This window comes from Hylobates moloch, unplaced genomic scaffold, assembly GCF_009828535.3.
Source record: "Hylobates moloch isolate HMO894 unplaced genomic scaffold, HMol_V3 SCAFFOLD_15, whole genome shotgun sequence".
Classification (NCBI taxonomy): Eukaryota; Metazoa; Chordata; class Mammalia; order Primates; family Hylobatidae; genus Hylobates; species Hylobates moloch.
This window is the reverse complement of record NW_026652290.1, coordinates 7,192,216-7,215,749: the sequence shown is the minus strand read 5'-3', so window position 1 is coordinate 7,215,749 and position 23,534 is coordinate 7,192,216. Positions and strand designations below refer to the sequence as shown.

At 59.4% G+C, this 23,534-nt stretch overlaps 1 pseudogene; it reads left to right on the top strand.

Moving 5' to 3' along the window:
• Positions 1 to 675: 675 nt before the first annotated feature.
• Positions 676 to 23,534, top strand: part of LOC116483866 (putative uncharacterized protein encoded by LINC00482) — a 36,749-nt pseudogene continuing 13,890 nt past the window's right edge.

Here is a 23,534-nt window from a genome sequence, read left to right as displayed (position 1 = left end):
CCAAACGCGGAGAAGACGTCCCGGGGTGGGGAAGGATGTCTTTTATTATATCCCCTTGTTGCGGCGGCTGTTTTTGACCTTTCCTACTATTAAAAGAAATGTTGCCACGTTTAATTTTTGTTGCCATGAGATATGGAGGGGGTAGCCCAGCATTTTGAAGTAATTTGATAAGACTTCAAGTAGTAAATCCGAAAGGGAGGCCGGCGGCCCAGGTATAGTTTCTTTATAACCTGAATTTACAATGAAAGCATTCTCCTTTATGGATATAATAGATTAGATTTCACAACTTAATTCACCGGAATGGCTCCGTTTAAGGGAGCTCCGGCTGATTTTATTACGCCAAGCCAAATTGGATGTTTGTGGTCTTAACGAAAAGCGATCGTGACATAAAATATATAATTTTTAAAGTAAAAAACCAGTGGGTTGGACCCTGTCCCCTCCCCTATCCTTGCTCCTTACTCCCAATCCCTCAGTTTGGGAAATACGGATAATTATTTGTGTGTGTTGGTTTCTACCGGGGAGATAGGCGCTCTGGGCTCCTTCCCCAGCGGGCCAGAGGCCTCGCTGGCCAGTGCGCACGCGGCGCCGGTTCCCGGCCAAGGCTCCGGCCCGCGCCGCTGGCTCGTTTGAAACGTCGACATTTCCAGCGCACGATCCGGGGTCTCGGGGGCACCCATGGGGCCCGAAGCCTTTGCCTGCCAGCGGCGACCAGACAGCTCCCCCGGGCGCGCAGGGTAGAGGAAGCGCCCTCGAAAGACCCCGCACGCGTTCACGAGCCGGCCCTGCGCGGGCGCAGCGCTGCGGCGGGACACCCGGCAGGGTCTTCGGCGCTACTTTGTGCCAAACAACTGCGCTCTCGGAGACCAGGGCACCGCCGGCGGCGACAGCTAGAGCGGGACCCAGCGCCCACCGCGTCCTCCACCGGAGCCCCTTTCGGCCCCTCGGCGAGTGCGGCCCGTGGGGAGTGGGCGTCGGCGCGAGGAAGTTCCCCGGCCCAGGCGACCCCTGTTTCTGAGCGGACCCTCCCCACGTCGCCGCCCGCCAGGCCGACGGAGGACCGGGGCAGGGACGGGGGTCTCAGCGGCCCATTCTGCTGTCACTTCTGACCTATTCTCCAGCAACGGCGCGTCACCCCCTCGGCTTTTTCGCGAGGTTTGTTGAAGACGGATTTAGCCCCCGCAGAGGTGGGGAAGGACGGACGGAGGGAAGGCCCAGCGCGGCCCACCCCTTCCGCTGGTCGTCTCCCGGCTGGCAGGAGCCGCAGCGACAGCCTCGGGGAGCGGGGCCTGCCCCAAGACCCCTTCGCGACATCGGGAGCCAGGCGTGGCCGGAGGGACCGCGGCTGCTCCACGTGGCTCCCGCTGGCCGCCACCCCGCGCGGGGAGGACGCGTGCGTGCGGTGCGTGGCCGGCGGGCTGCGGGGACGCGCTTGAAATTAAATCTTCGCAGCGCCTGACCTTGTTTTTTCCTCGGCCCTGATAACGGCAGCAGCTGTTTTTTCCAGAATCCCTGCTGCTGGAGGAGGGGCGTTATTATTATTATTTTTGGTTGTCACAATCTCCTGGAAAAATATCCTGGCCTCAGAAAGTGTAACAATGGCCTGGCGGATTTCTGGAGGAAGCGCCCCCTCCCCTGCTTTCTCCAGGGACACTTCTGAGCTGCAGTGGGGACCTCCTCCCCTGCTCTGGCCGTATTGCCCCCTCCCTGACCTTCAGAGCCTTACATCAGGCTCCTAAGTACGTGGCCTTGGGATCCTGCGGGCCCCTTCTGCTTGCCGTCCCTGCCCCTGGCCCCTGGTCGCACCTGGGAAACGTTGCAGCTCTGAACTGGGGAGAAGCTGATAGTCTCCAGCATGAATGAGGCTTGGGGGGCACGAGGCAGAGGCCTGGACACCCCACCCACCCGGAGCCCTCCCTGGTGACCCTCACCCAGTGCCTCCTTTAAGACACTACTGCAGGCTGGGTGCTGTGGCTCACGCCTGTAATCCCAGCACTTTGGGAGGTGGGCAGATCACTAGGCCAGGAGTTTGAGATCAGCCTGGACAATATGGTGAAACCTCATCGCTACTAAAAATACAAAAATTAGGGCCAGGCGCGGTGGCTTATGTCTGTAATCCCAGCACTTTGGGAGGCCGAGGCGGGCGGATCACGAGGTCAGGAGATTGAGACCATCCTGGCTAACACGGTGAAACCCCGTCTCCACTAAAAATACAAAAAATTAGCCGGGCGTGGTGGCGGGCGCCTGTAGTCCCAGCTGCTGGGGAGGCTGAGGCAAGAGAATGACTTGAACCTGGGAGGCGGAGGTTGCAGTGAACCAAGATCACACTACTGCATTCAAGCCTGGGCGACAAAGCAAGACTCCATCCGGAAAAAAAAAAAAAAAAAGACACCACTGCCCAGCCGTACTTGGAAGACGTGTCTCCTCCCCAGGAATCCTGCTGTGTTTGCTTTTGGGGTCAGTGCTAGCCCAGAAGCAGTTAAAGATTAACCGGCCTGGGCCCTTGGGTAGAAGAGGGGACTGAGGAGGGGGAAGGGAAGGGGCTCCAGCACAAGTGGTGCCCGATTCCTGGGCCGCTCCCTGGCGGCCAAGTGGCTGCTGGGCTCTGCACACAGCCCATCCCCCCGAGTGCTGCTGTCCACGTTCCAGCCTGCCCCCACCTGGCAGGCTGTGCAGTGGGTTCAGGTAGGAAGCAGTTGCTGGGCCCACCTGTCTGGCAAGGGCAATTGGGGAGCCCTGGCTGCTTAGCATGGGGGTGACCCCAGCTTCTGGCTCACACATCCCTGCAGACTGTGAGTGCTTAGTGTGGAAAGAGGAAGGACCTCTGCCTTCCTGGCCCTTCCTCCAGTGGGACGAGAAGCCCAGGAAAGAGGCTGAACCCAGGAAGGGCTCTGGGCAGCCCGGCCAGCTGGTCCCACAGTGTGTGGCTGGTCTTGGCTTCCTGTTCTGCTTCCCTGTCACGGGGGTCCAGGGTGTGTGTGTGTGTGTGTGTGTGTGTGTGTGTGTGTGTGTGTGTGTGTGTGTGCGTGTGCGCGCGCGCGCCATACAGCCAATCCTGCGCCTGCGTCTCCTTCTCCTGCATGGTCCCTCCTTGGTCAGGAAGGGGAGGCAGGAGGATCTCAGCCCCCACCTCATTCTACCCCAGTGGGAGTGGCCTCTTCATGTCCAGTTGGTCCCAGGATCCCCTAACCCATCATCATCCTGGGAGGAGGGCAGTGGCTCCTCCCAGCGGAGAGCTCCAGGACCCGCCCTGCCCTGTGGGCGGCAGGGCCCTCTCCTAAGCCCCTCTTCCTGCCCATAAATATATTTACACTTGTATTACCCCACGTAGGTGGCTGTGACAATGGCATCCCCAGCCTGCATGGAGGACAGGAATTGAACTTTAGTCTCCAGGCAATTAAGGTGCAGGGACTACACTTTATTAATGGTTGTTATGCAATAAAAAACGATAAAGTGGCCCCTATTTGTAATTTTTAAATGCAATTTGTTTTAATTTATGTTTCTGAGTACTTCTGGGGCTTGATGGGGGCTGTTGGGACATTGCTGGAGGGGCTGGGCCACAGCGCCTCCGTTAGGAGGCACCGGAGATGAGATGAGCCTGGGGTAGCAGGAAGTGCCGGGGACGTGGAGGGCACAGCCATGGCCTTACTCTGGCAGGAGACAAATGTTCTGGCTGCCTTTTAAAAAGCCATGGCCTTGCCCTTCTGTCCCTGACCACTACAGAGTGGGCCTGGGGAAACATTCCTGAACCAGACATCCGGAAGCCTGCTGGGCAGGACCATTTCCCGGGGATGCTGCGACCTTGGGTACGGTGGCTCCCCTCACTCCCCACACCCCCACAGGCATCTGGGCAGGTCCCTTGGGTCCAAAAGCAGCTGGCCTAGTGCCTCTGGCCCCCTCATCAGGAGCCCTGCCTTCGATCTGGCCACAGAGGAAGCAGCCTCGTTGTGTGGGAATTGGTTATTTCTTCTAGCCTTGGGAGGGTCCAGTGTCCCTCCTGGCGCTATCTGCCCAGCCAGGGCCCCGTAGTCAGTGCCAAGGCCTGAGGGCCCAGAAGCCTCTCCAGGTGGGTCTCCTTGGCTTCCTTCTGCACCTGGCATCTGCCTCCCTGAGGCTGCACACCCACTGTGCGGAGGCTGCTTGGCTGGGAAGGGGCACCATCCTGCTGCCCCCTCCCCAACCCACACACAGACCTCAGGGCAAGGCAGGAGCCGAGATTGTGACAGCAACATTTCACCCCCAGTGACTGAGCCAAAGCAAACCACTTCAGATGCATGGTCAGAGAGGGGGAAGAGAGGGGGAAGGCCTTCTGGGGGAGTGTGGAGCCCAGCATCAGGGGTCGGGGGGGCGCCTGGCTTTGCACAAAAGAAGGTGCTGGGCCTAGTGGCTCATGCCTGTAATCCCAGCACTTTGGGAGGCCAAGGATCAAGGATCACTTGAGTTCCAGAGTTTGAAACCAGCCTGGGCAACATAGGGAGACCCCCCCCATCTCTACAAAAAATAAAACAAAATTAGCTGGGCTTGGTGGCACATGCCTGTGGTCTCAGCTACCCAGGAGGCTGAGGCAGGAGGATTGCTTGAGTCCAGGAAGTAGAGGCTGCAGTGAGCCGTGATCACGCCACTGCACTCCAGCCTGGGAGACAGAGCAAGAACTTGTCACAAAAATAAAAACAAACAAACAAAAAAACAGAAGAAAGTGAGAAGGACCAGAGCTGGGGACTGTTGGATGGGAACATGCCCAGCTGTGGTGGTCCCAGGATCTGCTTGCTGCCCTCAGCCCCTTTTATTTCAGACCCATCAATAGTCTGTGTGTTCAGCGTCCAGATGTGGACACTGTCAGAGCCAGGGCCCCCAGGCGCCCCTGCATCCCACCCCCAGACCTCACCAGATGCGGTGCAGCCCTGTGTGGGGCCACCCTTGGTATGGTGGGCGGGGAGGCTGCAGGGTACCTCCTTGTTCCACTTCAGGCCACTCCCAGCCAGTGGCCCCTGCTCTGTCCGAGGCCACCCCACCCCCGCTCCTGAGGATGGAGTCTGCACTTGCTGCCCCTCCCACCAAGGACCATCCCAGTGCCTCTCCCTCCCTTTGCCTTTTATTCTGGGAGCCTCCGCTTGCCAAGTTAATTGGCAAACTTTCCCAGAAGTAAACTTGAGGGATAGAAATTAATAATTTTCCCGGAGTTGCGCTCATTGCTAATCAGGCCAGCTGGGAGGAGGGGGCCTGGGTGCATCAGAGGACCCCTGAAAAGTCATTAGCACGAACAAGATCTAAGGGTGAGGGGTCCCCCTTGCAATTTAGCAGCTCTGCAGCCCCAGTGCCCAGGTGCAGGAACACGGGGGCACAGGGTGAAGGCAAGGGCACCTTGGAAGGATTCCAGCCATTCCCATACCCACACCCGGGCCCAGGCAAGCAGTTCCCCTCTTGCTGTGTGGCCTGGGCCGGATGGGGTCCCCAGGGTCTCTCACTGACCCTGGAAAGGCCCACATGAATGAGACAGGGAAGGGTGTGAGCCCTGACTGAAGCTCAGGCCGGGTGGGGGATGCGCCCTTGGGGAAGGGGTCTGAAAGGAGAGCCAGGAGGCCAGAGCAGGGCCCAGCTGGGACCCAGGCAACCTGCCCCGACTTTGGAGCCCTCCTTTTGGAGACAAGTGCCAGCCCACCAAACGATGCACAGTGTTGGGGACCTTGTCCCCAGGACTCCCCTGTCCTATAAGGAAGTGTAGCCCCAAATCCCCTACATTCCAGAACTCTGGCCTTGTCGGACCTTGTGTCAGGCTGGTGGGAAATGGGTGGAGCTTAGAGGCCTCTGCTCAGGTCTCTGCACCCCTAGAGCCATGGCTGGGCCCCTGGCAGAACCTCGCCACCGTCCATTGCTTTGTCAGCTCCTTGGCGGGGCCTTCAGAGCCTGTGGAAAAAAGCATCAGTATGTGGTCCTCAGAGGACCTCAGTGAAAATGCAGATGCCGGGGCCCATCCCTGGAGAGTAGAGCCTCGGAGGTGTCGATGTGACCACCAGGACCCCACGTGGTCTGACCCAGGCAGTCCAAAGACCATGCTGGGAGACCTGGGCTGGGCTGCAGGGTCAGCTCTGGAGGGTGGGTCTCTTCTCTCATGAAGCGTTTATTGAATGGAAGGACAGATGGGTGGATGGATAGGATGGATGGGGTGGATGGGTGGATAGGTGGATGGCTGGATGGTTGGATGGTTGGATGGGTGGATGGGTGGATGGTTGGATGGGTGGGTGGGTGGAGGAGTGGATGGTTGGATGGGTGGATGAGTGGATGGGTGGATGGTTGGATGGGTGGATGGGTGGATGGTTGGATGTGTGGATGGGTGGATGGGTGGATGGTTGGATGGTTGGATGGGTGGATGGATGGATGGGTGGATGGGTGGATGGGTGGATGGGTGGGTGGATGGGTGGATGGGTGGATGGGTGGATGGGTGGATGGTTGGATGGGTGGATGGGTGGATGAGTGGATGGTTGGATGGGTGGATGAGTGGATGGGTGGATGGTTGGATGGGTGGATGGGTGGATGGTTGGGTGGATGGGTAAGTGGATGGATGTGTGGGTGGATGGGTGGACGGGTAGATGGATGGATGGGTGGGTGGATAGATGGGTGGGTGGATGAATGGGTGGATGGGTGGGGTGGATGGGTGGGTGGATGGGGTGGATAGATGGGTAGGTGGGTGGGTGGATGGTTGGATGGGTGAACTGGTGGGTGGAAGGGTGAATGGATGGATGGGTGGGGGGTGGATAGAAGGGTAGGTGGGTGGATAGATAGATGGGTGGGTGGATAGATGGGTGGGTGGAGGTGGATAGATGGATGGGTGGGTGGGTGGATGGGTGGATAGGTGGGTGGGTTGGGGAGTGGATAGGTGGGTGGCTGGGTGGATGGATAAATAACTAGTGAATGGTGGGGGTTTCCTAGGTGCAGAGATAACATCCTTAGCCCATTCTAGGCCCCACTGTCGTCAGCAAAGTTGACTCCACTAACTCCACAAGGAAATTTCCCCTGGAGAGCCAGAGATCAGAGCCAAACCCTGAAGGGGGACAGAGGGTGGAGGAGGGGGAGGGGACTTCCTGCTGCTTCTCATGGGTGGGGGCACGTGGGTGGCCCTGGGTGCAGCCTGGCCCGGCCCCGGCCCCCCAGCATTCCTGTACTGGTGAAATGTGCCAGGCCGGGCACGGTGGCTCACGCCTGTAATCCCAGCACTTTGGGAGGCCGAGGCAGGCAGATCACAAGGTCAGGAGATCGAGACCATCCTGGCCAACACAGTGAAACCCCGTCTCTACTAAAAATATAAAAAATTAGCCGGGCGAGGTGGCGGGCACCTGTAGTCCCAGCTACTCGGGAGGCTGAGGCAGGAGAATGGCATGAACCCTGGGGGGCGGAGCCTGCCGTGAGCCGAGATCGCGCCACTGCACTCCAGCCTGGGCGACAGCGAGACTCTGTCTCAAAAAAAAAAAAAAGAAATGTGACTGTGTGAGTCCGGAGGAGCTGGGCATGCTCAGGGAGGGCAGAGGCGAAGCTCACATTAGGGGAAAGAGCAGGGCAGGGCCACAGATGCGCTCCCAGCTTACTGCCACGGCTGGGCAGGGCTTCTCCTTTCCCCAAAGGCCAGGTGAGAGGCTGCCCTTTGCTGCCGGCAGCTTACCTGTGACCACCTCGGGCCCTCAGCCATGCCTACTCGGCTGCCCACTCTGAGCAGGGCTGACCCTTCCCAGAGCCTGATGGGCTTATGCTGGCCAACAGCGCCAGCCCCAGGCACCTCATGGAGATTGTCAACCACCTCGTCCCTTGGCCACAGGGACATAGGGTAGGAAGGGAGAGGAGAAGGAAAAGAAAGTTGGCACAGGCCAGCACCTGTACTTGGTCCATTTATAGCATTAGCACTTGGGGTCCCCATGACTGCCCTGCCATGGAAATCACATCAAAGATGAGGCACAGAGAGGGTCAGTAATTTACCCAAGGCCACACAGCAAGATTGGAACTAGGTTTGTCTGACTAAGAAGCCTACCCTTATCTAAGACACAGATTAATGAAAATCATCATCCTGGCAGGGCACATGGCAGATCCCTCTTCCTGCCCAGGATAGTGCCCATGGCCCTCAGCCAGGTAGCTGATCTGGCTTCCCAGACGAGGCAGACTGTGGAGAGCAGCTTCTCAGGGCCAAGAGCTCACACTGCATCCCACAGCTCTGGAGCCCGCATCAGGCCAGGGCAGTGGAGCCACTGCCTCTAGGACATTGCTGGGAAGAGTGAGTTCTGACCCCTTCCACATTCTGCAGAGCCTCGCTGGGGCCTGGTTAGATCCACCTGATGTGCTAGTCCAATGGTGACTTTGTAGCATTAGCTCAGGAACTCAAGGCTCCCGTCCCCTCTGCTCTCACGCGCCTCCCCCCTCGAGCACTGGAGACCTCGGTATACCAGATGTGGTCCCCATTGCTGCAGATAATGTCCTGGGTTAATGTCCCTGGTCTCAGGAAAGCTTTGGCGGTTTCTGTGGACTTAAGGGCATTTTGCAGAGACAGCTATCCCAGCAGGGGTCCCGTGGGATGTGGAGTGAGGGCGTGGATGGCAGAGGGGGGCTGTTGTCTCCCGAGCGGGGTGGCCTCCCTGTCGGCACCCCACCCTTGGGGTTCAGCAAGTCCTGCTGACCCTGCCGCTGGCACTGCTTCTCCAGCTCCAGGTCTCTCGTGTCACACTGGGCCCCTGCTCCACCCTGTCCCCAGCCTCCCTGACCCCTGGCTGGCTCCCTCCTTGTTCTCGTCCATCTTAGGTCCACAGCCAGCTGGAGAACTGAGACAAGCCGTGAGCAGTTCCCGAACTCCTGGGGAAGCTCAGCGGTCCCCTCCTACCGGGCCTTACCTGCTCCGTCCCAGGCTGGGGTTGGCTATTCCCAGGCCACAGCACTGAGGGGATCAGAACGGCGGTGCTGGCCTTGAAGGGTGACCTGGGAGCCCGGGTGGACATCAGGAGGCCCACGGCTCCTCCCCTTCCCCCTGGGCGGATCCTAACAGGTGCCAGAGCCGTCCCACTGGGGGCCCTCAGCTCTGCAGAGTTGGCGGTGGACCCAATCCTGGGGCTTGGGAATCTGCTCTTCATTGATGCTTTCACCGAAATGGAATTCATTCCTACACTTGTTTATGGATCTGAGGGAAGAGGCCAGGCTGGAGTGGCTGCTGGGCTGGAGAGGCAGGGGCCATGGCCCGGGTCCCCACCCTGCTCAGACCCTGGAGGCTGACCCTGTGCCTGTGCCTAACGGTGGCTTCTGGGCACTGGGGCCCGAGGGAAGCCTGAGGGCAGAGGGGAGGGAGGAGGGCGTGCACGCCTCATCCACCTCGGGCCCCCATGCTCAAGGCCCCTCTCGTCAGTTCCAGCAGCACCTTCTCTCCTCACCCTCTGCCTGAGAAGGTGACAGCCCCCTGCTGTTGCCACGTGCTGGGGCCCTGACAGCTCCAAACCACGGACCGCCTGATGGCCAGAGCCCGCTGCGAAGTGGCGATCCCGCACCCACGCAGCGGCTCCAAGACAGAGATGAGAGAGACAGAGATGAGAGAGACAGAGATGAGAGAGACAGAGATGAGAGAGACAGAGATGAGAGAGGCAGAGATGAGAGGGCCCTGCCAGAGGAAGGAGATCCTTCTCCTCCACCCCCCCGATGGGAGTCCACCCTGGGATGCGGTGATGCCTCCCCCTCTGTCTCCCAGCACCCCTGGCTGCCGGGGGGATTGAGGGCCGGTCCCACCTACTTCCTGTACCCAACTGGACCACAGGGCCACCCCGTGCCCCAAGGGGCCTCGGCTGGGACGCTTGCCATCTCGTGAGCCTTTTCTCAGGAGAAGGTGGGCCGGTTCCCGTCCAGATGCCTCCCCGACCTGCCTCTGCACCTGGCCCTCCTGCCTGACTCTTGGATACTCCCCTTGTTTTGAGGGTCAGGCAGCGGCCAGATGCCCAGGGAGAGTTCCCTATCTCGGGCTGCGCTCTCTCTGCACTGCCCCCCTCGCTTCCAGCCATCAGGGGTCCCCTCTGCTCTCCGCCAGCCATCCCCTGCCTGCTTAGGGGAGAAACAAGAGGCAGGTGCCCCTGTAGGAGCCCCAAGACCACCAAAGGGACAGATATGAGAGGCCACTCCCCAGGCCTGCTGTCCAGCTCTGGGGTGGGAGATGGCACCAGGGGAGAGGCCATCAGAGGCCCCCGAGTGGCAGGACAACGGCTGCGGGACTGCCTCGCCCAGGCTTGCCTTCCCTCGGGTGGCTCAGCAGCCCCTGAGTGGTGCTCCTGCCTGGGACGCTTGACCTGCACTGAGCACAGGGGAGTCGGATCCGGAAGCATTCTCAGAATTGCCACTCCGGATGCTCAGAAAAGGGCAATGTTTTAAAAAAGGCAAAAGAGTGCGGTGCGTGTTATAGATGAGAGGAGGCTAATGGGAGACCCTGGATAGGATCCTGAACGAGGCTTGGGGTGGGACTGCTCTGGCGGGCCATGGAGCTGACCGGGAAGTTTACACACAGCAGGCGGGGCCGCGGGGCTGTGCGTTGTTCTGTGTGGCACTGTGTTTCCCCAGGTGTGCTGCTGGAGGCAGGCGGGTGTTCTTAGACATTTGATGCTAAAGTATTTAGGGTGAAGTGTCAAGGTATCTGCAACTGGCACTCAAAAGATTCAGCAGTTTTACATAAAGGGGGAGCAAGAAGTAAGAGAGGAAGCCAATGTGGCACAATATTTTTTAAAAGGGCTTCTGGGTACAAAATCAGTGTACATACAGAAATACGTTTTATTTGTGCAGATGTGCAAAGACACTTTTGGCTGGCATGGTGGTTCACGCCTGTAATTCTAGCACTTTGGGAAGCCAAGGCAGGAGGATTGCTTGAGCCCAGGCTGGGCAACATAGTGAGACCCCATCTCTGCAAAAAACACAAAAATTGGCCAGGTGTGGTGGTGTGTGCCTGTAGACCCAGCTACTTGGGAGGCCGAGGATCGCTTGAGTCCAGGAGGTAGAAGCTGCTGTGAGCCTTGTTCTCACCACTGCCCTGCAGCCTGGGCAACAGAGCAAGACTCTGTCTCAAATCAATCAATCAATCAATAAATTTGACTGCAGGGGCCAGAAGTGGACTCTGACTAACTGAAGCCAGGAGCAGGTATTTGGTTGGGCCTTGCAGCAGGGAGGGCAGGGGGAAGGTGCTGTTCAGGCCCCAGTAGCAGTGTCTCGGGAGTGGCCCCAGCACAAGCCCAGTGTCCCTCAGCTCAGCGTTCAACTTCCAGGAAAAGAGCCCCGATGGCCTGGCTTGGTCCAGGGCTGTGGCCCATGGCAGGTCCCCAAAACCACACCTGCTGCTCCAGTGCCCCCCAAGGCTACATGACCTTTGTGTGGACAGGACCATGGAACACATGACCTCACCCAAGCCTCCCAACCATGCCGTGATCCGGCACTGTTAGAATTATTCCCGTTTCACAGAGCAGAGTTGAAGTGTTGGGTATTTAAACGCTGTGCCGAGGGCTGTCCAGCCAAGGAGTAGAATCTGGTCCTGGCCCAGAAGGCAGCCCCCACCCAGGCCACCTGCTTCAAGTCCCCGGGGCTCCACAGACTTTCACATCTACTGCAGAGGCACAAGGATGTTCCCCGGCATCAAAACCCTCAGACCCTGGTGCCAGCCACATCGTCACAGAACTTACAGACCAGAGCCAGAGGACGCCCTGCAGATAGGGGGCCTGCGCCAGGCTGGGCATATTGCTGACGTCCCTGCTCTGTGCTGGCAAAACCCAGACCTCAGGAGAGGGGCAGTCAGGCTCCTAGAGGTTGCGGCTGTCCAGGGCCTGCAGCTGGGAGGAGAAGTGCCAGACCCCCCTCCCCCCGGGACACGGCTGCTCTGCACCACACAGCTCTGCTCCTGGCATCCCCTGGCTTTGCCGGGGGCGGCCGACCGAGCCGGCCAGGCCCCCTCCCCCTGCCCCACAGGTGGCCCTGTGCCGCTGAGGATAAGGCATGCTGGGCGATCTCTGCTGATTACAGTCTCCCTCGGCTGTGGGCTAGGGACCCCTATTCTGCCCCGAGATCCCAGTCGGCCCATAGAAGCCCTCCCAGGCTCTCCCGGGGGTTCAAGGAGGCCCAGGAGGCCCCCGTTCACCCCGGGTTTGCCTCCTCCCTCCTGTAATTTGCTTTTCAAATGCATGAAGGGGAACTCAGCAGGAGCAGAAGATGATGTGGCCGCATGGGAGGGTGGGAGAGCTGGGACTGGGTGGTGGGGAGGAGAGGGACCTGGGGACAGGGGCTCTGGGTCCAGCCACCAGGCCCTTTGCACTTGGTGCTCTCTGTAGCCTCAGCTTCCCCCGAGGGTCAGGAACTCCAGGCAGGGGTGTGGGGCAGCTCAAAAACCTTCCTGAGCCCCTTCCCCGGGCAAGGGCAGGCCAAGCAGGTGAGGGCTGGGTCCTATTCCCAGCCATGGCCAGATCCAGGCTGAGGGCAGCCCAGCTCCACCCCCTCCCCACCCCCCACCCCCGTTCTGCCTGGTGCAGAGGACACGCCTTCCCTGGCCGGAGCCCCTGCCCCCTCCTCTCCTTCCTTAGCGTCTGCCCCTGGGCACGCCCCACCAGCAGCACCAAGCCCTTATTGGTTCCACAAGCTGGGGGCACCCCTTCCTCCCTTCCTCCGGGCACCCATTGGCAATGGCTGGCGGCTCGGGACAGGGCCCGTATTCTCTGAAAATGATGGCTGGGCTGGAACCCGGGATTGATTCTCAGACCTGCGTCATGCGGAGTCCCGGATGCTTGTTACGAATTCAGATGCGGGCCTGTGCCTGCTGCCTGGTACCTCTGAACAGGGCTTTCTGCCCTGGGGGTGTGGAGAGGGCCAAGCCCACTCCCCGACCGGGGTCATGCCTGCCTCCTGTCAGGACTGTGAACACTGCGTCCCCATCAGCTCAAAGAATACGCATGGGGACGAGCCTGGGGGGCCGGCTGAGAGTCCCCCAACCCTGGATCCCCACGGCAGCCCCCAGTGTTGGCTTTTTCAGTGGCTGGCGTGCCCCGGGCTGGTCACCTCTGCATTTTGCTCTGCTGGGAGTTCGCTCCTGGCCCTCCAACAGCGCCTCCTCTGTGAGGCCTCTGCTGGCTCTGGAGGCTGGAGTTCCCTTGCTGGGCCCTCCAGGGTGGGTTCTCTTTTGCTGCTGCCAGTACCCTGCCCCTCCCATCCTCCTGGGTAGCCTGGGAGGAATGGTGGAAGAAATCAGTGAAGCCAGATAGCGGTGGCCCGGCCACCCCACCAGGTTCTGCTGCAGGCTGGGCTCTCAAGGCAGCTGCTCCAGGAGGGGCCCCCTAGGAAGGGACTGCCACACTCCTGGCAGCATTCCTGGCCCCCTCCAGTGTGACTGACCCTGGGCCCCAAGGCTCCGAACACCCACCCCTCTGCTCCAGGTAAGAGGGAGATGTGGGTGGTGCCTGGGCTGTTGTGTGCTTAGGTGGGGGAGTGGAGCCTCCAGGTCTCAGAAACCCACAAATGCTTATTGAGCTGATGAACGCTGCAGAGATGAGAAGCTTAGGCCCAGAGAGCTGATGCCACCTGCCTGAGGCCACAAAGCCCACTGGGCAGAGGAGAGTGGGAACCCCAGTCCTTGGCCCCACTGTCAAAGAGGGTGCTTCCCAGGGAGAGCAGAGCCTGGGGTCAGCGCGGAGGACACTGGATCCCCAGTTCTGGGCCGGGGAGAGGCAGCTGGTGTTTCAGTGCTACAGAGAGGGCCAGGCCGGCCTCAGACACCCTCCCCGAGGCCTGTGTGGGGGTGGAGGGCGGCCACACCTGTCCCACTGCAGGCCCTGGGGTGGGGTTTCCTGTCTGTGCTGGAGCCCGGTCAGGTTTCTCACTTCGCCCGGGGCAGGGGTGCAGGGCAGATAGCCCAGCCAGCCATGAGTCACCAGTCCAGCCTGCCGGCCTGCCTGACAAATGGGAAAGACCGGTGGGTAGGAGCTGGGCTGGGAGCATCCTAGCTGGGCCCGGGCCAGCCCCTTCCTGGGAGAGGAGGGAAGCTGCCTCAGGCCTCCGGGGAGAAGCTCCCACCTGGCCCGGACCCTCCTCCCTCCTCTGGCGGGATGAGTGGGCTGAGGGCCTGCTAGGCCCCTGCATGGTGGGAAAGGTTGGGGAGGGGAGGGGTTTCCAAGCCTCAGCCGTCCAGGCCTATGCATCCCAGACCTCACTCGCTCCACAGCGCTCTGCTGTGTCATGGCCTTCTCTTTTCCTGGTCCGAAGTGTTAGTATCTGTGAAATTGCAGGCTTGATGTGTTGGCTTTATTTTTCTAACACACACTAAAATAAATCATGCGTGTTTTACAGTGTGTTGGGGCCATCTGTGGGTCACGGCAGGCCCTTCTGGCCTGGGGGCTGGCCAGCCCTTCCTGTAGGGTCCAAAGAGAGCCTGAGTCCCCAGCTGGGGTAACCCAGACAGGGATTTTCCCGAGGCGCAGCCCCAGAGTAGGGAGGCTGTGGCTTTGAGGAGAGGTGGAGTCCCCAGCCCAGCCTTCCTCAGGCCTCCAGAAGCAGCCTCGCCAGGCAGCCTGGGTCCGCCAGCCTGGAGACAGTGTGCAGGGCAAGGGAACAAGGACGGGCCTCTCTCCAGCCCCACACCCGCCCACGCCTCTCCTGGAATTGCCCCCATCAGAGCCCCTTGGGGGCTCATTTTCAAGTCCCCTGCCCCTACTCCGTGGACCCAGGTAGCCCTGGGCTAGCCTCTCCTCCCTGGGCCTCGCCGTCCTCATGCACAGCTTGTCCTTAAGCTGCCTTGACTCCCAGGGGTGCTCAGTGTGGCTGTGCCCGACAGCCCTGGACTCTGACAAATCAAGGGAGATATGCGAGGCCCCGCCCCCAACCAGGGCCTGGAGCCAGGTGTCCATCAGGAAAGGGCTGCTGCAGGCCTGCAGGAAAGTGCAGAGGGTGCCCTGCAGGAGAGACGCCCACACTGCTACCCAGCACAGGCTGCTGAGAGCCTGCGAACTCAGGCTCTGGGGCACACAGAATGCCCCCACCCCCTGCCTGTCCACCTGTTGCCCAGTCTCTCTTGCGGGCACTGCATCCTCCCTACGGGGCTGTGAGCCCCGTCCTTGCCAGCCCTGCCTCTGCCCTGGAGACCCTGGGGGTGATTCAGGGGAGAAGATGCATGGGGTGAAGGGTGGAGGCTCCCGGGCAGGTGAGGGTGGGCTGGGATCAGCCTGCTGCGAGATGGACCTGGGGGCTGATCTGCACCTGTCTTTCCCAGGCAAGCCTGTGGCGAGTGGGGGCTGGCTCGATTGAACCCCCACTGCATACCAGTGCTGGGCCTTAGCTGCCGCCATGATCGCAACTAGCTCTGAGAGGTAGAGGCTGCTCCGTCCCCAGATAAAGATGAGGAAACTGAGGCGCAGAGTGAGGAGGCCTCCTGCTCAGATCCTGCAGCTGGGGAGGAGCGGAACTGAGGCCCTCCAGGCAGCCCCGGCTGCTTCAGTCTGCCTGCCAGGCTGTGTCCAGACCATGTGGTCTTGGAGGCCACCCCTCCCACCTGAGCCGCTCCTGGGTGTTCCTCACCCAACAGCCCCCCTACCCCGGCCCAGGAATAGATACAAAAATCTTTCTTTTCCCCCAAAGGTTAAAATCTGGATTGAAAAAGCAAGTGGGGTTTGATGGCCTCTCGAAAAGTGGAGCATAGGCTGGGTGCGGTGGCTCACGCCTGTAACGCCAGCACTTTGGGAGGTCAAGGTGGGCGGATCACCTGAGGTCAGAAGTTTGAGACCAGCCTGGCCAACATGGTGAAACCCCAGCTCTACTAAAAAGACAAAAGTTAGCCAGGCGTGGTGGCGCATGCCTGTAATCCCAGCTACTCGGGAGGCTGAGGCAGGAGAGTCGCTTGAACCCGGGAATTGGAGGTCGCAGTGAGCCAAGATCATGCCACTGCACTCCAGCCTGGGCGACAGAGCAAGACTCTGTCTCAAAAAAAAAAAGAAAAGAAAAAAAAAGAAAAGAAAAAAAGAGCAGAGCACAGGATTCCCACGTGACTCAACGATGCCACTCTGGCTACAGACCCCAGAGAACTGAAGACCGCGGCTGGTGCAGACACGAGAGCGCCAGAGTCCACAGCAGCCCTGGTCACAGCCACCAGGAGGTGGAAGCACCCAAGTGCCGTCAACCCATGAATGGACAGACACACAAGTCGTGGTCCAGCCACATGCGGAACAGGGTTCAGCCTGGAAAAGGAAGGAAATCTGACACCCACTTCTGCGTGGATGGACCTCGGGGACGTTATGCTAAGTGAGGAATTCCAGACAGAAAGAGACGTGGTGTGTGGTTCCACTTCTGTGCAATGTCTAGAATAGGCCATTCACAAAGACAGACAGTAGATTCGGGGTCACCAGGGACTGGTGGGGGGCGGAGGGTGGGAGGGATATTGCTTAATGAGTACAGAGTTTCTGTTTGGGATGATGAAATGTTCTGGAACTATTAATAGAGGTGACAGTTGCACAACATCGTGAATGGACTTGATGCCATTGAATTATACACTTGAAGATGGTTCCGTTGGGGCCGGGCGAGGTGGCTCACGCCTATAATCCCAGCACTTTGGGAGGCTGAGGCAGGTGGATCACCTGAGGTCAGGAGTTCGAGACCAGTTTCACCAATATGGTGAAACCCCGCCTCTACTAAAAATACAAAAATTAGCCAGGTGTGGTGGTGCATGCCTGTAGTCCCAGCTACTCCGGAGGCTGAGGCAGGAGAATCGCTTGAACGTGGGAGGCGGAGGTTGCAGTGAGCCGAGATCACAGCATTGCACTCCAGCCTGGGTGACAGTGAGACTCCATCTCAAAAAAAAAAAAAAAAAAAAAAAAAAGGAGGGGAGACCCTATGCAAGGCCAGGAGGGGCCCACCTGCGTCATCTGGTAACCCACCCCTTCTGAGGGCCAGACCCGTTGGCAGCAGGGATAACAGGCAATGCCTCCACTTTGCCTTTTTTCTTTTTATTTATTTTTATTTTTATTTTTATTTTATTTTATTTTATTTTTGAGACGGAGTCTCGCTCTGTCGCCCAGGCTGGAGTGCAGTGGCACAATCTCGGCTCACTGCAAGCTCCGCCTCCCGGGTTCACGCCATTCTCCTGCCTCAGCCTCTCCGAGTAGCTGGGACTACAGGCGCCCGCCACCACGCCCGGCTAATTTTTTTGTATTTTTGGTAGAGACGAGGTTTCACCGTGGTCTCGATCTCCTGACCTCATGATCCACCCGCCTCAGCCTCCCAAAGTGCTGGGATTACAAGCGTGAGCCACCGCGCCCGGCTCCTTTTTTCTTTTTAAAAGACAGGGTCTTGCTCTGTTGCTCAGGCTGGAGTGCAGTGGCACAACCGTGGCTCACTGCGGCCTCAAACTGCCAGGCTTAAGTGATCCTCCCATCTCAGCCTCCCAAGTAGCTGGGACCACAGGCATGTGTCACCACACATAGCTAATTTTTTTATTTTTAGTAGAGACGGGAGTCTTGCTGTGTTGCCCATGCTGGTCTCAAACTCCTGGGCTCAAGCAATCTGCCCACCTCAGCCTCCCAAAGTGCTGGGATTACAGGCATGAGCCATGGTGCCTAGCCCACTTTGCTTCTCATTCAAAGGTTGGATGGGGAGGGTGAAATCGTCAGGGCAAGGAAGGCTGGGATCAGCTGTGGTCTCTTCTTGCTCCCTCCTCTGCCTGCTCTCAGGGCTGCTAGGCAGAGCTGGCTGTGGTCGGTCAGGCAGCATCCTTCCTCTGGCCTGTATCTTCCACTTTTTCCCACCGCCAGAAACCTGCTGGAGGTGGACCCCGGCCTCAGGCAGGTGCTGGTGGGCGTGGCCTCCCCTGTGGCTGAGGCTGAAGCCTCGCCTGGTTCACGGTTTGGGTTTTGGGGGCCTCAGAGTGTGAGCCTGAGCCAGAACCTGGTCCTCTCACCACTGGCCTTGCAACCCTCCTGGCTGCCAAGTGCACGCATCGCCGTTCAGTATCTGTGCCGGGAATAACATCTGCACACGTGTCACGAGACACACAGGCTCACGGTGGCACTCGGGGATGCCCAGGCATTGCAATGCTCAGCCTCGAGTGACAGCAGTGGTTTGGGGATGGCCCAGCGTCTCCCCAGCATCTCAGGGTCCCCCAGAAGGCAGGGGCCTTATCAGCCGAGGTTGCAGGGGTGTGCCTTGTGCCTACCACCTCTGGACAGTCGGGTGGGCAGCATGGCCGGCCGCTGTAGAGGGGAGTCTCAGACTGCGGTGGCTCCTCGTTGGAACACAGGTCCCTGGCCATGCCACAAGGCATCTGACCGCTGTCGTGAGGCACCTGTTGTGGCCTTTCAGGTTTTACTCTTTGGCTGTTTCCCAGCTAAGCCTCCTCGGGGCAGGCTGCTTCACATCTCTGATCCTCACTTAAGGATCTCGAGTTAAGATCATCCTGGATTACTGTGGGCCCTAAATCCAATGACATGTGTCCTTAGAAGAGAGGGGAGAGACATCAGGGAGGAAGGTCTCTCGAGGACAGCAGAGATCAGAGTGACGCCGCTGCAAACCAGCGATCACCAAGAACTACCAGCTGCCCCCAGGAGCTGAGACAGTCAGGAGCAGATCTCCCTCAGAGTCTCCAGAAGGAACCAGCTATGTGCCATCCTGACTGTGGGCTTCTGCCTGTGGCCCTGTGATGCAATGAAGGTCGCTGCTTGAAGCTACTGGGTCGGTGGCCACTTGTCATGGCAGCCCCAGGGCACTCACAGATCACTCTCCGCACCACTGCTGCAGGACCAGGCACAGGTGCGGGAACTCGAGTCACCACTGCTGAGTGGCCAGTGGGTGCTGGGACTTCAGAGAGACTGAGCAGGTGGCCCAGGCACCAGGGAAGGGCGGCAGGGGCCTGTGAACCCTCCAAAGCCAGGGACTGGCTTCCCCTCCACAGCGGCGGCCACCAACACCCGCCGACTGTGCTGAGGTGGTAGGCACCAGCACACCCTTGCAACCTCAGCTGACGAGGCCCCTTCCTTCTGGGGGTTGCTGGGCCATCCTCAAACTCACAAGGAATTTATTTGTGACCATATGTGAAGCCCATGTGGGTGCGGAACCAGTGTTATGCCATCTTTCCTGCCCGTGGGCACCCCATTTACCCACAAGGCCAAGCTGAAAGTCCGCCATGGGGGCCCCCAGGCTCCGGGAGAAGTCAGGGCTGCCTGCTGCCCCTACACTTACTGGTGGAATGTCTGCTGTCCCTGGAAGCCTGGGCCCAGCTGCCGGCTCCCTGAGGAGGGCCTGTTTCCAACCCAGCTGGGCTTCGGTGTGCAGGCTGCCAGGCAGGGACCCAAGCGTGGGAGGCCCCACCTGCCAGCACCAGGCCTGGGGTCCAGGCTCCAGGCTCTTCATGAGCTTCCATTTCCTCCTTAGCTCTTCTGAGTGTTGGAGGAATCACTGAAATCATAGTCACCAAAGGCCTCGGTGGCCTTGAAGCCTGTCTTACTGTCACTGCGGGTGGACCTGCAAATGTTCCTGCACGGGTGAAGACCCTCAGGGTCACCATCTCAGGACAGAATGATCAGGGTGGAGAGAGGACACTGAGGACTCCCTGGGCTGTCAGACCCTGGACAGACCTCCAGCGCGGCCTCCCACCTCCTGGCTGACCCTCTCGGGCCTGGGCCAGCTGTGACATGAGGGACTGTTCCTTCTGGCTCTGCCTCCAGCGTGAAGTGGGGCGTCACAAAGAGAGGAGGAGCCCCCTGTCGTACCCACACTTGTCCTGACAATTCTTGCCCCAACAGGAAACAGGCCCGGGCAGCAAGCCGCCTGGCCTCCGTCCGAGCCCGGGCGCCCGGGTTCACATGCTGGGCTGCCTGGCCCCAGGGTGTGGAACCGATTTATTCAGTAGCTTTGCCGCTGATTAGTTGCAGGTGAGTGGATGGCACGTGGTTTGTGTTGTAACAATATTTTGGGACAATTAGATTGAAACCACATTGCTGGCGGCCCCGTTGGCGGCTGGCCGCAGCGCTGCACTCTCTCTGCCCTTTGTGGCTCCCGGCTGGCCGGGCCACCCCCACCCCTCCTGAGGCCTCCCCATCCTCACCCCTACCCGGGCTCCAAACCCTCCTTCTGACCTCCAGCTGACCTCAGCCGTCAGTTGTTCCAGAAAACAGCTGCTGGGAGATTTCCCAGGGCAGGTGGGGAGGGGGCGACCTGGGGGGCCCATGTGGGATTTTGAGGATGGACGACCCCCAAGACAGTCTCAGCACGTCTCTGTCTCTACCCCCAAGGAAGAGTCCCTCAAGTACCCCCTCCTCAGCCAACAGCCCCCTCTGCATCCACTGCATCCTGTAGGAGGGAGAGCCTGACCCGGTGACCCCAGAATGAGAGGGGAGAGCCAAGGCCAGGTGTTCTGGGCCCAGCTCAACCACCGAGGGCTCGGTCCAGGGCTCCCCCAAGGCCCGGGCGCCAGCGCCACCCAGAATCCCCTGCAGCGGGAGTCGGGGCTTGCACCTGGCGTGCAGGGGCTGAAGGAATCAGACTCCCACCAAAAAGCAAGGCCTGGCAGGCTGCCCCTCACAGTGCCCCCAGGATGGCCAATCAGAGGAGGCCCTGCTCTGAGCACGTGACTGGATTTGACAGTGCTGGGCCAATCAGCCTTCTCAGCAGTGTGACTCCGGTGTCAGCAGAGGGCGCTGTGGTCTTTGGGGCGTCCAGTGGGGATGGGGACGGGGGTGAGGATGGGGGTCAGGGTCAGGGGCTGCGTCAGGGCCGGACTCGGGGGATTCCCTCTATTGGCAGCTAGGATGAGGTGGAGGGGCCGGTGGCAGCAGCTGATGCAGGGCCCCTGACCTGCTCCTGTCACCCCAAGTGCAGCTTCCCTTTCCGTGTAGTGGGGGTTGGATCCCGGGGTCTGTGCGGGGGGACTCAGTGCCGGTGGAGGGTGGGTTAAGCAGGGCCACAGGTGACAGGCGTCAGCCACCACCCGGGGAGCCCGCTCTCAAAGTGTGGTCTGCAGACCCACAGCGGGCGCCCCTGAGAAGCGCAGGTGTGGGGCGGCTCCCAGGAGGCCCACGTGCGGAACCCGGGCTGGGCCCGCCATGGGGCTTCCCACGTGAGACCCTCTAAGCTGTGTCCCACTGGGGAGTCCAGGTGTGAGGCATGAGTGAGACACCGGGGCGGGGAGGGTTGTGGTGAGAGCGATGGGCAGAAGCGAGGTGGGACTGGGGCCTCCAGAAGGCGGCTGGGCACCGGGAGCCAGGCTGCGGGGAGAGGTCCCAGCAAGGGTGGTGGGGAGTGCCGACTGGTGCCCACCCCCCCGGCACAGGTCTGAGCTGCTCCCACATTGATTACTTTGATGCTGTTTGGAACCATCAAATATCAAATCATTTCCAAGAAGCCCATGGTGTCCTGGCTTTGCTGGTGCCCTTCCCTCACCTTTGTCAGTTCCTGGGGTCCAGGCTGGCCGGGGGCTCAAGCAGCCTCCAAGATGGCTCTTTAGGTCCCCTTTCCCACCACACTGGTTTGCAATCCGTTGTCCATAACTTAGGCACCGGGCCACAGGGAGTGCTGGGAAAGGCAGCCCTGTGCCCAGGAAGAAGGACAATGAGTGGGGTCCCCTGAGCCCCGGTGGGACAGGTAGCTTGGGCTCACTGGTCAGGGTGACACGTCGCTCTGTCTCCCTGCTGGGCGGCCTTGGCCTCTCCCCGCAGCCAGCTCTCTCCCCTCTGGGCCCTAGCTTCCTGCATGTGGGCTCGTGCCCTGGGTTCCAGAGCTTTTGACTGGAGGGGAGCTCTGTGAGTGAGAAACAGGCAAAGCGGTTTCAGGTGCAGCATAAACACTGTCTTTGGCCCAGACTCCTGGAGGGCTGTGACCCCAGTAGCTGCAGGACAGGCCCTGGCATGGCATCAGTGCCCCAGGTGGACGGAGGTGTCTGTCTGCACAGCTTTCCACAAAGCTCTGAAGACAAGCCATGTGGCCAGAGTGAAGAAAGCTGGGGTGGGGGTCGTGAGCCTGGGCACTGGCTCCATCACACTGGAAACTCCTAAAAGTAAATGGGGGACTTAAGCCATTGTCACTGGGGTATTTTTTTATTTTTTTGAGATGGAGTCTCGCTGTGTCGCCCAGGCTGGAGTGCAGTGGCGGGATCTCGGCTCACAGCAAGCTCTGCCTCCCGGTTTCACGCCATTCTCCCGCCTCAGCCTCCCGAGTAGCTGGGACTACAGGCGCCCGCCACCATGCCCGGCCGGCACTGGGAAACTCTTTAATCCCCCAGAGCCCTCAGGCAGCTGGTGGCTCCAAATATACTACAGTGTGGACAGGCAGAGAAATACTACAAAGTCATGAAAAATGGCCTGTGGGTCTCGGTACTACTATGGAAGATGTCCATGTGACAGTAAATGAAATTAAACTGAACGCCAAGTTGCGAGTGGCAGGTATGGCAGGATTCGAATTGTGTGAGGATTTGATGCGTGTAGAATGGACCTCTCCGCATGCACAGTGCCTGGGAGGGGAACAAGGAGCCAGCCATTCATACACGTCTCTCTGGAGCCTGCGGTGGGAGGGGTTTGCTACTTTTTGCTTTAAATCTCATTGTGCCATTGGCTTCATTTACTTTGTGTGTGCATGGATTTTATAATTAAAAAAATATTTTCTATAGGAAGTGTGACCTTGATCTGCATTGAAACGCAGGTGGGTGGGGCCTCTGGATCACAGCCGCAGTAAGGCTGACTCCGAGGGGTCCAAGGCTGCTGAAGCCTTTAGCAAGGGAGGGAGATGGGGAGAGGGAGGGGTGTCCCAAGGTCAAGGTCCTGGGGCAGGTGGAGGCAGCAGACTCCTCCCCTGAGGGGGACCCCTCGCCTGGGGCCACCTTCTGGCAGCGGCTCTAGCCCCTCTTGCAGCAAGCAGCCCCTGGTCTCCACCAAAACACGGCCAGCCTGGGATTGTTAAACAAATTGACTGGCTGGGCCCTGAGCCCGGCTAATTCTTGTGTCTTAATGAGTGGGAAGATGAGGTTTTATTCATCACTGGGGCTTTAAAAATTGCAGTAAAGTGGCCCACTTTATAAAGAAAAAATCAATAGCAAAAAGAAAACAGGAGTATGTAAATGGACAGGGTGACAAAAAGCAGGCCAATTACCCCCAAAATGAGACATAGTTATGGCTCCATTAACTCAATTATATTTTCAAAAGGATTTCTTACGAGGCCCCCACCCCACCCCACCCGCACACGCCTGTAATTTTTACATCAACTTCAAGCCATTAAATTGCATTAAATTATTTTGTGGGAGAGAGAGGTGTGTTTCGGAAGACAGAGCTGCAGGCAGCCCTGTCCGGCTCCACTGGGGGGATGGGGGTCAGGGGTAGGCAGGCAGGGAGCCCCCACGAGGGGCCGGTCCAGGGGGCAGGCTCCAGCAAGCCAGTCCTGAGGGGTGAGAGGAAGACGAGCCATGGGATCTCCCAGGTGTGGCAAGACCAGGGCCCAGCCAGGGACAGCAAGGGACTTGGTTGTTCCCAAGCTCCTAAGTCCCCATGACATATTCATCTCCAGATGGTTCCCTACTCCATCCACACCCCTAGACGGGT